The 17,379-nt window shown below is 42.5% G+C and overlaps 1 protein-coding gene across 1 annotated transcript in view; it reads right to left on the bottom strand.

The window, feature by feature from the left end:
- The window catches only part of LOC126266914 (clavesin-2), a 335,190-nt gene that overhangs the window by 63,224 nt on the left and 254,587 nt on the right, over positions 1 to 17,379 (bottom strand). The window lies entirely within an intron of this gene.

Genomic DNA, 17,379 nt, shown 5'->3' with positions numbered 1-17,379 from the left:
TTCCTCCTCACGTCCTCTCGCAGACGGCTTAAAACATTTTTTTTTTTGTCTGGGAGAGTTGAGAGTCCTCCACTGGCTTGACGCTTGCTTGGTTTCTGGGTCATACCCGTAACACCAACTCTCATCCCCAGTAAATTTGTTCAAGAAGCTTGGATCACGTGCAATCTCTGTTTTCATGTCCTGACACACATTCATGCGGATGGTTTTTTTTGCTTCCGTGTGACAAGTCGCGGAACAAATTTAGCAGCAACACGTCTCATGTGCAAATCCTCACTCAAAATCCGCTGGCACGAGCTTCAACTGATTGCTCTCTCTGCTGAAATTTGGTTGATCGTTTGGTGGCGATCATCTTTGATCTTTTGGCGGACCTTTTCAATGTTCTCCTCATTTCGCGATGTTGAAGGGCGTCCAGAACGAGCTTGGTCTTCAAAACACATCTCACCACGTTTAAAGCGCCCAAACCACTCGAAAACCTGTGTGCGGTTGATAGCGTCCTCCTGGAAAGTTTCCTGAAGCATTTAGTGTGTCTCCGTTGCAGTTTTTTTGAGCAAGAAACAAAATTTCACACACACACTTTGTTGTTTTAAAGTTGCCATGACGACTTCGCAGAGGTAACCCGCCAAACAGTCAGAGAAACACAATACCACACTTGCACGTTCAGCTCTACACTGACGTCTTATGCACAGCTGCTTCATGTAGGTCCCTACTAACACCATCTAGCGTGAGAACCCTGCACTACGTCTGCGAGTGGCAGCACCCTCGGAGTCCGGTTTCTTTTGGGTCCCCCCCTCGTACCTCAAACCACTAGCAACGCACTATTTGCTGAAAGATATTGATATTGGGTTGTTTTGAGAATCAGCCTTATGAAATCACATCTTATTAGTTTACTTTTGTATTAACACATACAAGTTTCGACACCTATGTGTCATCTTCTGTGGGTCAAATTTTTCTTTCTGTAAAGTACAATATCAAATTTATAATAATTTAATTGTTGTAGGCCTAAGCTTTACAATATGTGCAATTTGCTTTGTCCTGTTTAGACGCTCACCATAAAATTACATCGCTAAATGAACTGCATTATTATGCACCGGTTTTTGTGGATCATAAGTCTAAAATGATTAGCTGATGATGGCGTCCTCTTGGGTAAAATATTCCGGAGGTAAAATAGTCCCCATTCGGATCTCCGGGCGGGGACTATTCAAGAGGACGTCGTTATCAGGAGAAAGAAAACTGGCGTTCTACGGATCGTAGTGTGGAATGTCAGATCCCTTAATCGGGCAGGTAGATTAGAAAATTTAAAAAGAGAAATGAATAGGTTTAAGTTAAATATAATGGGAATTAGTGAAGTTCGGTGGCAGGAGGAACAAGACTTTTGGTCAGGTGAATACAGGGTTATAAATACAAAATCAAATAGGGGTAATGCAGGAGTAGGTTTAATAATGAATAAAAAAATAGGAGTGCGGGTAAGCTACTACAAACAGCATAGTGAGCGCAATGTTGTGGCCAAGATAGACAAGAAAACCAAGCCTACTACAGTAGTACAAGTTTATATGCCAACTAGCTCGGCTAATGATGAAGAAATTGATGAAATATATGATGAGATAAAAGAAGTTATTCAGGTAGCGAAGGGAGACGAAAATTTAATAGTCATAGGTGACTGGAATTCAACAGTAGGAAAAGGAAGAGAAGGAAAGGTAGTAGGTGAATATAGATTAGGGCTAAGAAATGAAAGAGGAAGCCGCCTGGTAGAATTTTGCACAGACCATAACTTAATCATAGCTAACACTTGGTCCAAGAATCATAAAAGAAGGTTGTATACATGGAAGAAGCCTGGAGATACTGACAAGATTCAGATAGATCATACAATGGTAAGACAGAGATTTAGGAACCAAGTTTTAAATTGTAAGACACTTCCAAGGGCAGATGTGGACTCTGATCACAATCTATTGGTTATGAACTGTAGATTAAAACTGAAGGAACTGCAAAAAGGTGGGAATTTAAGGAGGTGGGACCTGGATAAACTGAAAGAACCAGAGGTTGTAGAGAGTTTCAGGGAGAGCGTAAGGGAACAATTGACAGGAATGGGGGAAAGAAATACAGTAGAAGAAGAATGGGTAGCTCTGAGGGATGAAGTAGTGACGGCAGCAGAGGATCAAGTAGGTAAAAAGACGAGGGGTAGTAGAAATCCTTGGGTAACAGAAGAGATACTGAATTTAATTGATGAAAGAAGAAAATACAAAAATTCAGTAAATGAAGCAGGCAAGAAGGAATACAAACGTCTCAAAAATGAGATCGACAGGAAGTGCAAAATGACTAAGCAGGGGTGGCTTGAGGACAAATGTAAGGAAGTAGAGGCTTATCTCACTAGGGGTAAGATAGATACTGCCTACAGGAAAATTAAAGAGACCATTGGAGAAAAGAGAACCACTTGCATGAATATCAAGAGCTCAGATGGAAACCCAGTTCTGAGCAAAGAAGGGAAAGCAGAAAGATGGAAGAAGTATATAGAGGGTCTATACAAGGGCGATGTACTTGAGGACAATATTATGGAAATGGAAGAGGATGTAGATGAAGACGAAATGGGAGATATGATACTGCGTGAAGAGTTTGACAGAGAACTGAAAGACCTGAGTCGAAACAAGGCCCCGGGAGTAGACAACATTCCATTGGAACTACTGACGGCCTTGGGAGAGCCAGTCATGACAAAACTCTACCAGCTGGTGAGCAAGATGTATGAGACTGGCGAAATACCCTCAGACTTCAAGAAGAATATAATAATTCCAATTCCAAAGAAAGCAGGCGTTGACAGATGTAAAACTTACCGAACTATCAGTTTAATAAGTCACTGCTGCAAAATACTACCGTGAATTCTTTACAGACAAATGGGAAAACTGGTAGAAGCCGACCTCGGGGAAGGTCAGTTTGGATTCCGCAGAAATGTTGGAACACGTGAGGCAATACTGACACTATGACTTATCTTACAATATAAATTAAGGAAAGGCAAACCTAAGTTTCTAGCATTCGTAGACTTAGAGAATGCTTTCGACAATGTTGACTGGAATACTCTCTTTCAAATTCTGAAGGTGGCAGGGGTAAAATACAGGGAGCCAAAGGCTATTTACAATTTGTATAGAAAGCAGATGGCAGTTATAAGAGTCGAGGGACATGAAAGGGAAACAGTGGTTGGGAAGGGAGTGAGACAGGGTTGTAGCCTCTCCCCGACGCTATTCAATCTGTATATTGAGCAAGCAGTAAAGGAAACAAAAGAAAAGTTCGGAGTAGGGATTAAAGTCCACGGAGAAGAAATAAAAATCTGAGGTTCGCTGATGACACTGTAATTCTGTCAGAGACAGGAAAGGACTTGGAATAGCAGTTGATCGGAATGGACAGTGTCTTGAAAGGAGGGTATAAAATGAACATCAACAAAAGCAAAACGAGGATAATGGAATGTAGTAGAATTAAATCGGGTGATGCTGAGGGAATTAGATTAGGAAATGAGACACTTAAAGTAGTGAAGGAGTCGAAGTAGAGAGGATATAAAATGTAGACTGGCAATGGCAAGGAAAGCGTTTCTGAAGAAGTGAAATTTGTTAACATCATAGATTTAAGTGTCAGGAAGTAATTTCTGAAAGTATGTGTATGGAGTGTAGCCATGTATGGAAGTGAAACATGGACGATAAATAGTTTGGACAAGAAGAGAATAGAAGGTTTCGAAATGTGGTGCTACAGAAGAATGCTGAAAATTACGTGGGTAGATCACGTAACTAATGAGGAGGTATTGAATAGGATTGGGAAGAAGAGGAGTTTGTGGCACAACTTGACTAGAAGAAGGTTTGGTTGGTAGGACATGTTCTGAGGCATAAAGTGATCACCAATTTAGTATTGGAGGACAGCGTGGAGGGTAATAATCGTAGAGGGAGACCAAGAGATGAATACACTAAGCACATTCTGAAGGATGTAGGCTGCAGTAGGTACTGGGAGATGAAGAAGCTTGCACAGGATAGAGTAGCATGGAGAGCTGCATCAACCCAGTCTCAGGACTGAAGACCACAACAACAACAACAAGTCTAAAATGGATCCCGACATGACTTCCCTGATTGCTGTCCTACAAAACTGATCCGGAATGAAATTAATCTCGTGTATACGGCTCTGAATTTCTGTTCGAACAGTCCATTAACAATGAAAAACGTTCTCATGCGAACTGTAACAGTTTATTTCGACAGGCATCTGTGAGAAACTTACATACTCTGACTAGATGGGGCACGGAATTAGCTACAATCTCGCAGAATGGCTCATTCCGACATTTGTCTATTGCGACGTAGAGACACTATGCAAATTCCAAAGTGGAATATCTGAATAGGGGAATACTTCCGTCTTGATCGTATCCTAGTCGTTAATAAATGCTTTTTGTTGATAGTCTTGGCACAGTAAAAAAAAAAAAAAAAAAAAAAAAAAAAAAAAAAAAAAAACGTACTTGTTATTCGTCTCAGCGTTTCATTGTCTTGTTGTTATTCATATTAATTCTCCACCAGTGTCCTGGCCTAAGCAATTTCTGAAGTTATTGGCGTTTTGTGGTGGCACCTGTGTATTGAACACTCGTTCTTTATGACGTCACAGGCCTGTTCGTCTTTAGGAGAAAACCAACGATAATGTTGCAAGAGCTCCAGAGGAAAAGATCACAGTAGTAACACTGGGGATAAGCATTGGGAACATGGAGATAATAGGCTCCAGTTCATTAGTGCTCCTGCTGATTGCAACATGGTCGTTTGTCGAAATAATGTACCCGTAGAACATTGAGACTTGCAAGCACTGAGCGAGGTGGTGCAGTGGTTAGCAGACTGGACTCGCATTCGGGAGGACGACGGTTGAAATCCCCGTTCTGCCAACCCGATTTAGGTTTCCCGAGATTTCTTTAAATCGCTCTGGGTAAATGTCGGGATGGTTCCTTTGAAAAAGGCAAGGCCGATTTCCTTCTCCATCCTTTTTCAATCCCAGATTGTGTTCCGTCTGTAATGATTTCGTTGCCGACGGGGCGATAAACTCCTTCCTTCGACCTGCGCTCGAGAACTTTTCAGTCATCGCCAACGCCGGGAAAAACAGAAGAGTCTCATATTTGTTATATTTTGATATTCTGCAAACAAATGCTCCTTTTTGTTTTAAAAGAGTGTTCCGAAAAGCTACCTCGATACAGTATAGCTACAGCCACCATACATGGCTGTCAATTCCCTTTTCAACAATACTGTTGTGTTTTATCCACTGGTCATTTAATCCCGTTCTGCTAATCAACGTCAATAATGTTTTAATTGATCTGCCGACGAGATCATCTGCATTAGCATTGAAATACAGGAGTGGAATGGAAGTAAAATAACTAAGAAAACTTTCTGTGTTAGACTGGGGCAGCGAACAACTATGACCTTCGAGCAAATGTCTTAGTGTTGGAGATCGTTATCTGTACGACAGTCGCACAACCTGTTCACCTGCCACACAGAAACAGACGTAGAGGTGCATGACGCAACTTCTTACGTTTTTCCACTCAACTGATGGAAATGCCGACTACGTGGTAAATCGATACGTTCTAGGAAAACACTTTTGTATGGTTTTTTCCTTGGCTGATATTTTCTTTGGTTTTCTTGGTTGATATATTCTCCTTATATAATGTCGCAAATTTGTTGCGCATCCGCCGGCCGGTGTGGCCGAGCGGTTCTAGGCGCTTCAGTCTGGAACCGCGCGACCGCTGCTGTCGCAGGTTCGAATCCTGCCTCAGGCGTGGATGTGTGTGATGTCCTTAGGAAAGTTAGGTTTAAGTAGTTCTAAGTTCTAGGGGACTGATGACCTCAGGTGTTAAGTCCCATAGTGCTCAGAGCCATTTGAATAATTTTTTGTTGCGCATCCTCCCATTTTTACTCTTTTAAAACAAATAGAGCACAGTACGTCATTGGTACCACGCTTTGTAAAATACTTCCAAACTAGGGACAACTAATGTCTGTAACACAATTAATGTCCAAGGACAATGGCGAGAAACTAATGTATACACCAGGTGGGGGCAACTCTTGTACATTGGATGGACACGCTTTCCGTCTAATAAGGCCATGACACAACGGGCATACTGCTCTGAAATGCTGTACCGCTTCTCACATCCTGTGTTTGTTGCTAGTTTCTAACTGTAGACGTTATTATTAAAATATTGCTGATCGCTTTTCTCAGTGTCTTTAATAACTCAATATTTCAATGCAATGAAAATTTTACATATAAACATTACTCTTTTCTCATCTTTAAAGAAAACGAGTTTCATTTAAAAATCAAAAATTTGAGTGCTGTTTCTATGACAAATTGATATACCGATTTTTTAAGCTGTTATTAGTAAAAAACGAAAAAACCTGTTACAACTGAGAGCAAACAAATACCGAAAAATACAGGTTATTCAGAACCGGTATCGATTTTTCCCAATCCTACGCTAGGCTCATGAACGTTCCAGGTGTGACAATAAAGTAATGAGGCTGAATTCTTTCCTCCATAGGATGGCAACCTTGCAGCCTGCTATCTCAGACAGTGTATGACATTGCTCTTTCCCCCCAGAACCGCAGGTGGCTTACACCTAACAATGATTCAATCAGGAGTAGCAATTTGAAGAGTGAAGTCCTGTTTTCTCTTCGTCACGACAATGGAATCTCGTCACAACAATGGAATCTCCAAATATTACGCAGCGGTATTCCAACCTCGGTGAGAATGCCGCGGTATAATACGGGAAGCTGCAACAGGCTTTTGGTAAAGAGGTTTTTCAAGGGCACAAGTGTTTCTTTGGCACAAAATGATTTCTGAACGCAGAAATGTCGAAGACGAACAACGCAGTGAACGACCATCAACACCACGAACAGATTACGCCACAGCCAGGATGAGTGAAGTCGTTCGAGCTGATTGAAATTAACAATGGAAGTGATTGTAAAATAACTGAGTACTGATCGGGAAACTGTTCGCCTGATATTGACTGAAAATCTGATAATGAGAAGACTTTATGCCGAAATGGTTCCCAAAAATCTCAACCAGCAACGAAAAGGTTAACGGAGGACTATGCTTGCTGATCTGGTGGAAGAAATGGAATTGAAGCCAGATTAGCCGCACGGGATTAGCCGAGCGGTCTCAGGCGCTGCAGTCATGGACTGTGCGGCTGGTCCCGGCGGAGGTTCGAGTCCTCCCTTGGGCATGGGTGTGTGGGTTTGTCCTTAGGGTAATTTAGGTTAAGTAGTGTGTAAGTTTAGGGACTGATGACATTAGCAGTTAAGTCCCGTAAGATTTCACACACATTTCAAACATTTTTTTTTTAAAGCCAGGTTTACGGAACCGAGTTATAACTGGTGATTAAAGTTGGTTTTTCCATTATGATCCCGAGACGAAATGTCAAAGTTCGCAATGGTATTGAAAGGAATCACCAAGACCAAAGAAAGCGTGCTTGACGAAATACATGCTTGTGTTTCTTTGACTCCACTGGTATTATGCACAAAGAGTGGTTACCTCCCAACCAGACCGTGTACCAATACCACTGCCAAGAAATTCTCGATAGACTTCGAAAACTGTCCGTTCTGATCGTCCACACATTACTAACAGATGGGTCCTGCATCACGATAATGCACCATCCCATACTTCATCGTCTGTTGTCAGTTTTTGAAGGCAAAGTCCATTGCAGTGCTACCACAACCTCTTTATTCATCCAACATGGCCTCATGCGACTTTTTATTCCAAAAAGTGAAGTTAGTCGATAGAGGACACCTCTTTGCAACAGCACAAGACATCCAAAAAGTTATAATAAGGGCTTTTGCTGGTATACCAGGAGATGAAGTCCAGAGATTCTACCAACAAATGGAAACACCGATAGATTAAGTGTGTGGAGACACGAGGGAGTTACTTTGAAGGTGATACCAGAGTGGTTGGTTAAAAATGTAAGTGAAAGTGTTTTTTCTAATCAGTCTTATTACATTATTGTCGCACTTCGTAGGTCTCTACATGCATTGCAGTCTATAGTATCCTTCCCTATTCACTGTGTAAGCGGTGAACTGCAACGCTGGTTCCACTGCGGCACGGTTCTTACGCGGCGACTAAACAGCTGAGCACGCATTTCTCGAGTGCATGCCTCTGCAGCGGTTGCTCAAGTGTCAGACGCACGTGCGGTGTGTGACCTCACGCGTGTGGCGGGAAGTCGTTTCAGATGCAGGTAGGTTTTTCTTACGGAAGGGCCTAGCGGTGACCTCTGCTTGTGGCTGGTTGTAGCATCAACGTCTCGCCGCCACCTTCTGGCTTCGCTGTTCCTGTCTCAAGTCTGCCGTGACCTGATTTACACGTCACACGACGATTTGCCCTGAGGCAGCTCTGTAACCACCTGTCATTAGGAAAGTGCACACCAGTTACCTGGAAACAACGAAGCTCCCGCTGCGCGACATCCGCCTTGCAGTGCACTAGCTAAGTGCTTACTCTACCGAGGACGACTTGCTACATTTTATTTGATTGCGTGGTTATTTTATCAGTTTCTTTTGTGTTAAAATATAGCATTTTCGATCACTGCAATGTGCCAACATGAAATAATAAACATTACCAAAAATTAAGACCTTGGGCTAGCAAACTAGGAAAAACCAGGCAAGAAAACATTTATAACGAGCATTATTCTATTTTTCTCGTCCTAAGCGAAATGCAAATTAAGAAAGTTTATCATCAGACGCTTTTCGCTTTATTGCTGAAGCACTGTATGTGGTAATTCTGTAAATAGTCTGAATACATAATCTTTTTTGACATTTCGATTAATATAGAGTTAAAATTGCAAAAAGGAGGGTATTTAAGGAGATGGGACCTGGATAAACTGACTAAACCAGAGGTTGCACAGAGTTTCAGGGAGAGCATAAGGGAACAATGGACAAGAATGGGGGAAAGAAATACAGTAGAAGAAGAATGGGTAGCTCTGAGGAATGATGTAGTGAAGGCAGCAGAGGATCAAGTAGATAAAAAGACGAGGGCTAGTAGAAATCCTTGGGTAATAGAAGAAATATTGAGTTTAGTTGACGAAAGGAGAAAATATAAAAATGCAGTAAATGAAGCAGGTAAAAAGGAATACAAACGTCTCAAAAATGAGATCGACAGGAATTGCAAAATGGCTAAGCAGGCATGGCTACAGGAGAAAGGTAAGGATGTAGAGGCTTATCTCACTAGGGGTAAGATAGATACTGCCTACAGGAAAAATGAAGAGACCTTTGGAGGAAAGAGAACCACTTTCATGAATATCAAGAGCGTTACGAAACTTCCTGGCAGATTAAAACTGTGTGCCCGACCGAGACTCGAACCCGGGACCTTTGCCTTTAGCGGACAAGTCCTCTGCCATCTGCGCTACCGAAGCACGACTCACAGCCGGTCCTCACAGCCTCACTTCTGCCAGTATCTCGTCTCCTACCTTCCAAGAGCGTTGATGGAAACCCAGTTCTAAGCAAAGAAGAGAGAGCAGAAAGGTGGAAGGAGTATATAGAGAGTCTATACAAGGACGATGTACTAGAGGGCAATGTTATAGAAATGGAAGAGGATGCAGATGAAGATGAAATGGGAGATATGATACTGCGTGAAGAGTTTTACAGAGCACTGAAAGACCTGAGTCGAAACAAGGCCCCGGGAATAGACAACATTCCATTAGAACCACTGATAGCCTTGGGAGAGCCAGTCCTGGCAAAACTCTACCATCTGGCGAGCAAAATGTATGAGACAGGCGAAATACCCTCAGACTTCAAGAAGAATATAATAATTCCAATCCCAAAGAATAGCAGGCGTTGACAGTTGTGAAAATTACCGAACTATCAGTTTAATAAGACCCGGCTGCAAAATACTAACGCGAATTATTTACAGACGAATGGAAAAACTGGTAGAAACCGACCTCGGGGAAGATCAGTTTGGATTCTGTAGAAATATGGGAACACGTGAGGCAATACTGACCCTACGACTTATTTTAGAGGCTAGATTAAGAAAAGGCAAACCTACGTTTCTAGCATTTGTAGACTTAGAGAAAGCTTTTGACAATGTTGACTGAAATACTCTCTTTCAAACTCTAAAGGTGGCAGGGGTAAAACACAGGGAGCGAAAGGCTATTTACAATTTCTACAGAAACCAGTTGGCAGTTATATGAGTCGAGGGACATGAAAAGAAAGCAGTGGGTGGAAAGGGAGTGAGACAGGGTTGTAGCCTCTCCCCGATGTTGTTCAATCTGTATATTGAGCAAGCAGTAAAGGAAACAAAAGAAAAATTCGGAGTAGGTGTTAAAATCCATGGAGAAGAAGTAAAAACTTTAAGTTTTGCCGATGACATTGTAATTCTGTCAGAGACAGAAAAGGACTTGGAATAACAGTTGATCGGAATGGACAGTGTGTTGAAAGGAGGGTATAAAATGAACATCAACAAAAGCAAAACGAGGATAATGGAATGTAGTAGAATTAAATCGGGTGATGCTGAGGGAATTAGATTAGGAAATGAGACACTTAAAGTAGTAAAGGAGTTTTGCTATTTGGGGAGCAAAATAACTGACGATGGTCGAAGTAGAGAGGATATAAAATGTAGCCTGGCAATGGCAAGGAAAGCGTTTCTGAAGAAGTGAAATTTGTTAACATCATAGATTTAAGTGTCAGGAAGTAATTTCTGAAAGTATTTGTATGGAGTGTAGCCATGTATGGAAGTGAAACATGGACGATAAATAGTTTGGACAAGAAGAGAATAGAAGCTTTCGAAATGTGGTGCTACAGAAGAATGCTGAAAATTACGTGGGTAGATCACGTAACTAATGAGGAGGTATTGAATAGGATTGGGAAGAAGAGGAGTTTGTGGCACAACTTGACTAGAAGAAGGTTTGGTTGGTAGGACATGTTCTGAGGCATAAAGTGATCACCAATTTAGTATTGGAGGACAGCGTGGAGGGTAATAATCGTAGAGGGAGACCAAGAGATGAATACACTAAGCAGATTCAGAAGGATGTAGGTTGCAGTAAGTACTGGGAGATGAAGAAGCTTGCACAGGATAGAGTAGCATGGAGAGCTGCATCAAACCAGTCTCAGGACTGAAGACCACAACAACAACAGAATTAAAACAGTTTTGTATTACGAATTTGTGGTTTACTACAAGAGCCTCTCAGCTAATCGCCAAGAACGTTCTGCTGCCGCTGAATCGTGACCCACCGATCTCTTCTTTATGCTCGCGTCATCTAAGATTTCTTGACGCTAGGTGATAATCTAAACAACCCCCTTAGAATTTTTGCAGATGACGCTGTAATTTACCGTCTAGTAAATCATCAGACGAACAATTCCAATTACGAAATGATCTAGAGATAATTTCTGTATAGTACGAGCCGGCCGGGGTGGCCGAGCGGTTCTAGGCGCTACAGTCTGGAACCGCGCGACGGCTACGGTCACAGGTTCGAATCCTGTCTCGGGCATGGATGTGTGTGATGTCCTTAGGTTAGTGAGGTTTAAGTAGTTCTAAGTTATAGGGGACTGATGACCTCAGCAGTTAAGTCCCATAGTGCTGAGAGCCATTTGAACATTTTGTATGGTGCGAAAAGTGGCAATTGGCTCTAAACATAGAAAAGTGCGAGGTCATCCTCATGGGTACTAAAAGAAATTTTGGGTATACGATACATCGTACAAATCTAAGGACTGTCAATTCGACTAAATACCTAGGAATTACAATTACGGGCTACTTAAATTGGAACGACCACATAGATAATATTGTGGGGAAGGCGAAACAAAGACTGCACTTTGTTGGCAGAACACTTAGAAGATGCGACAAACCCACCAAAGAGACAGCCTACATTACACTTGTCCGTCCTCTGCTGGAATATTGCTGGGCAGTGTGGGTTCCTTACCAGGTAGGATGAACGGAGGACATTGAAAAAGTGCAAAGAAGGGCAGCTCGTTTCGTGTTATCGCGCAAATGGGGGTGAGAGTGTCACTGGTATGATATGCGAGTGGGGTGGGAACCACTAAAAAACGGCGGTCTTCTTTGCGGCGAGATCTATCTACGAAATTTCAATCACCAACTTTCTCTTCCGGTTGCGAAAATATTTTGTTGACACCCACTTACGTAGGGAGAAATAATCATCATATAAAATAAGAGAAAGCAGAGCTCGAACGGAAAGATTTAGGTGTTCCTTTTTCCCACGCGCCATTCGAGAGTGGAATGGTAGAGAAGTAGTATGAAAATGGTCCGATTAACCTTCTGCCGGGAACTTAAGTGTGAATTGCAGAGTAACCATGTAGATATAGATGTGGATGTAGCGAATTTCTTTAATTCCACTATCCGGATAATGTCTGCCAAAATCGTTCTTGTGTTAATGTGTGATCATTTATCTCTCTTTGCTAGATCTTAAGTGCTATTATTCTTTAATTGGAGTGCTCTTGCCTATAAATTTGAAGGCTATAATATACAGGGTGAACATTAATAAAAACGATAGACTGCATAGACGGATTGTTCACTGGAAATAGAGGAAAAAAGTCTCATGAACTTGTGTCCGGAAAAGCATCGTCGACACGGTAGATGACGCTGACGAGTGACGGTTCGCCTGACCACTTGCCGTGTGTTCCCTGTGTGTTGCACGCTGTATGAGTGAGGCCGGGAATAAGCCGAGACGGTGTTTGTGTGGGGGCAAGCAGATGGTAACGGTCGAGAGGCAGCGTGGCCATATCAAAACAAGTGCCCCCCAAAACACCAACCCATCACACAATATTTAAAGCCTTTTTCCGGCGTTTGTGTGATCATGAGTCCTCTCAGGCAGACAAACGTGCAGGGAGGCGGCAGACTGCGCGTACACAAGTTTTCTAGGACGGGTTTCTACAGGATACTGAGACCAAATGGTTCAAATGGCTCTTAGCACTATGGGACTTAACTGCTGTGGTCACCAGTCGCCTAGAACTTAGAACTACCTAAACCTAACTAACCTAAGGACATCACACACATCCATGCCCGAAGCAGGATTCGAACCTGCGCCCGTAGCGGTCGCCCGGTTCCAAACTGTAGCGCCCAGAACCGCTCGGTCACTCAGGCCGGCAACTGAGACCAAACCAAGTACAAGCTCCAGGCAAGTGTCTCGTCAACATGGTGTAAGCCAAAGTACGATTACGTGTATCCTGCATGACAACCGCTACTATCTCCATCCCCCGCAACAAGTGTAAGGCCCTAGGCACATGGACCGTGTATCAGAACGTTGAGTGTTGAGCATGGCGAGTTCCTGACATCATTGCGTGGAATAGCACGTTCGGGAGTCTTTCCCAACGTGCAGAGCAGTATCTGGCATGTCAGATATTCTGAGCGTGAGTCTGAGCGTTGACCAATGAGATGGCATAACGCCACCTACGTCACATGCACGCCATCTCCCTTCAGCACAGAGTTGTGAGGCGCCATATTGGCATTCATTTCAAGCGTATACGTATATAGGGTGTTACGAAAAGGTACGACCAAACTTTCAGGAAACATTCCCCATACACAAAGAAAGAAAATATGTTACGTGGACATGTGTCCGGAAACGCTTACTTTCCATGTTAGAGCTCATTTTATTACTTCTCTTCAAACCACATTAATCATGGAATGGAAACACACAGCAACAAAACGTACCAGCGTGACTTAAAACACTTTGTTACAGGAAATGTACAAAATGTCCTCCGTTAGCGAGGATACATGCATCTACCCTCCGTCGCATGGAATCCGTGATGCGCTGATGCAGCCCTGGAGAATGGCGTATTGTATCACAGCCGTCCACAATACGAGCACCAAGAGTCTCTACATTTGGTACCGGGGTTGCGTAGACAAGAGTTTTCAAATGCCCCCATAAATGCAAGTCAAGAGGGTTGAGGTCAGGAGAGCGTGGAGGTCATGGAATTGGTCCGCCTCTACCAATCCATCGCTCACCGAATCTGTTGTTGAGAAGCGTACGATCACCTCGACTGAAATGTGCAGGAGCTCCATCGTGCATGAACCACATGTTGTGTCGTACTTGTAAAGGCACATGTTCTAGCAGCACAGGTAGAGTATCCCGTATGAAATCATAGCGGTGAATCGAGGAAGTACAGTACATACTGACGAAACTAAAATGAGCTCTAACATGGAAATTAAGCGTTTCCGGACACATGTCCACATAACATCTTTTCTTTATTTGTGTGTGAGGAATGTTTCCTGAAAGTTTGTCCGTCCCTTTTTGTAACGCCCTGCTGTATATGCCGTTTCTGAGCACCAGCAAATTGAGAATCACTGGAAAACCCCTTGTTAACTGTGTGATTCATTCCAATAAAATAATGAGAAACATTATATTCGTGGCAAAAGAATTATTGTAACTTGCTTATTATGAGACTATGCTATTTGAAGGCAGCGACACACTGGAGATCCACCCATAACCCATTGTTCTTGGTACAATTTGTTATAATTAAATTTCAATCAGTAACATATCTACGATTAAAGTTTCCAGCATGTAGTAACATGCTAGAATTTTTTTCAACAGCGTGTGGCGGGTTTAGCGTGCCCGGCACGGTAGCTCGGCGTGTTCGGTCAGAGGGTATGGAGCGCCTGGAAGAACTGGTCTCTAACTACAAGTCGCACGACGACCTTATATATATATATATACCTCATAATTTGAACTTAAAGGAAAAAGAAGTTTTATTTTGGCTTTGAGAAACGTTTTTTGTTCCAAAAGATTGCTTCTTCGCCATCAAGACGAAGGAGACTAATTTTTGTTTACTGGAAGGAGAAACCAGTATAATGAGAGTATTTGTTTTCTTTTTTTTTTTTTTAAAAAAAAGAGGGTTAGCTGCCCTCTGTAATAAAAAACTGAGTTGACCGATCAACGATGAACTTAAACGGGGTGTCTTACGACGTCCGCCCCGAGCAGATACAACGAAAAAAAAAGCGTAGTGAGTATCGTCACTGACCTGTATAATGATTGTAACCTTCGGCGGTGGTTCGAGTCCTGGAACTTCCAAAATATTTTTCCGAACATTTGTGTTTTTTTAGGTTCTGATGCTTTCTTATTAGTTTATATACTATAATATTTGCTGTTTTGTAAATATAAGTTCACGATTTTTCGAGGGGTGAGTTTGTTCGATTGGCTTAATCTACAGGACAGCTTGCGCTACATGTAAAATACTCTCTTGCTCCTTTTTCTTTTACGCTGCGTAATTCACACGTTGCAAAGATTCTGCCATCGAGTAGGAACAATGATCAAGAAAGACTGACCTTGGGGTTTTACTAAAATGTGGGAATGATGAAATAATGTTTATCTTATGTGGAGAAGTATTGCAAATTTGTATGACACTGTTAGTAATGGAACTTTTATAAGCCTTGTGTCCTTATTGATTGGACATGGTACTTTCCTTTTGGTGGGCGATGGAGGAAATGTGCGTTTTAATAGAGCTATCGTGGAAATTTTACGCTCGCTCGTTTAGTAAACAGTGTGATTTACGAACTGGAAACATCCCGCAACTGCCGCTGGAGTGCGTTGTGATCGCGTATACCACGTTGTGGCCCACGTACCGTATTCACAAGTCGCATCGTTTCTGAGCGTTCAGCAGCACGTGGAACTTAGCACGCTCAACGTTGACGTTCGACAGCACGGTCCGTGTGCCGACGGCTTAAGGATTATCAGCAACGAATTTCGTCTCCATGATGGATTTTGTCGATGGTTTTTGCACCAGACCATCACAATTATGGGATTTCTGTCACCAGTCCTCTTTATCGACGATGCAGCCTTTACCAAACGTGGGATCATCAAGCTGCACAATCGTCATCTGTGGGCTATAGGAACAGCACGTCATCAGGGGAAATTTCTTTAGTCCGCGCCATCTACCGTGGCAACGATGCATTTCTGGACACATGTTCACAAGAGCTTTTTTTTCTCCGTTTTCAGTCAGGAATCCGTCCCTGCAGTTGTTCGGTTTTATTACTGTCCACACTGTATGTCTTTCCTTGTGTGTAAGTGGGGACAACACTCCCCAAGTATTTGCATTCTGGAGCAAAGACTGTGGAGATTGCGACTTTCCTGGCAGTGAGAAGCTTCAACGAAAGGTATTCAGCAATTCTGAAGACCATGACAACGATGGACGTCAACCTAGGACTCTGTTCGACGCAGTTCGCCAAGCATTCGGATGAGCACTGGATTCAAGCAGCCGAAAACCGCTTGTCACCGGCCGTACGAGAGGCTCTGGAGCAGCGCAGGATGGCCCAGATCGCGCAGAACGCCCTCTATGAGGAAGAGGAAGAACTAGTTTATGGACCCGGAATAGCAGATTGAACTAAGTTGCATAATATTGCATTTATAAGTAGTCAAAACTTCAAACGCGTTTTTCTCGAAATGACTTTTTTTATCGCTCGGTGTGGTAACTTCAAATCTACTGAACCGATTGGCATGATTCTTTGTTTCCGACGAAGCTAACTAAATTGTCTAGGAGTTGTACCACTTTTATTCCGATCTATCAACTCTAATTTTTTTGACTTGGCCGACGATGAAAAAACCCTATTTTTTCAAATGGCCGCCATTTCGTTTCCTATGGTCCAAATAAGCGAGGTACAACTCCCAAAGAATCTTATACACATCGGTAACGTCAACTCAATTTTGATTTCAGACAAGCCGGCTGACCTGTGACATACCGCGCGTGAAGGTCTACATTGAAAGTTTGTTTCGTTCCGACAGCACTTCCGCCTTTGCTCTTCGACATTTCCGCTCGAAAAAATTCCAGTTTGTAGAAGAAATATCAATAAACATTTTGACCAAATTTGACATTGATATCTATAACACATCCTGGGAAAGAATCTCAAAGAACATGCTTTTTTCGGGCCAATGATATTAAACCTCCTTTTAAGCTGTACGCTTAGGTTCCCGCCTAACAGCACCCTCGGTAATCGTGACGCATTCAGGAAGAATATCCAAATTTTTGTGACTAACTTGCATACAAATGCCATTGCTGTGAGTGAAACGAACAGCAACTTCATCTTTCGTTCCTTAACCAGACTGGACGATACAAAATAAGAGAAACATATTCCTGAGAGAGCGCGCTCTTACATGTGAATAATATGGGCTACTGCAGAACCTACTTGTATTACATTAATCAGAACGTAACAGAATCTCTTACGAACATGAAGACGAAAAAAAAAGTATACCACTCGAACCTACTCACATCGACTCTGTAACTGCATGTCTCTATCCATTACGCCACTGTGAACACATGCAAAGCTTGACATTATCTTACATCTTACGACGTTTTGAAGGCTTTTACCATTGCTGTGTCGTTAACTGACTTTTAATTATAACAAATCGTTCCAAGAGTGATGCGTTTGAGATAAATCTTCACCGCGCTATTGCCTTGAACCGGCGTACTTTCATAACAT

Source organism: Schistocerca gregaria, chromosome 4, assembly GCF_023897955.1.
Source record: "Schistocerca gregaria isolate iqSchGreg1 chromosome 4, iqSchGreg1.2, whole genome shotgun sequence".
Classification (NCBI taxonomy): domain Eukaryota; kingdom Metazoa; phylum Arthropoda; class Insecta; order Orthoptera; family Acrididae; genus Schistocerca; species Schistocerca gregaria.
Note: the sequence above shows the minus strand (reverse complement) of the source record. Positions and strands in the feature narration are given on the sequence as shown.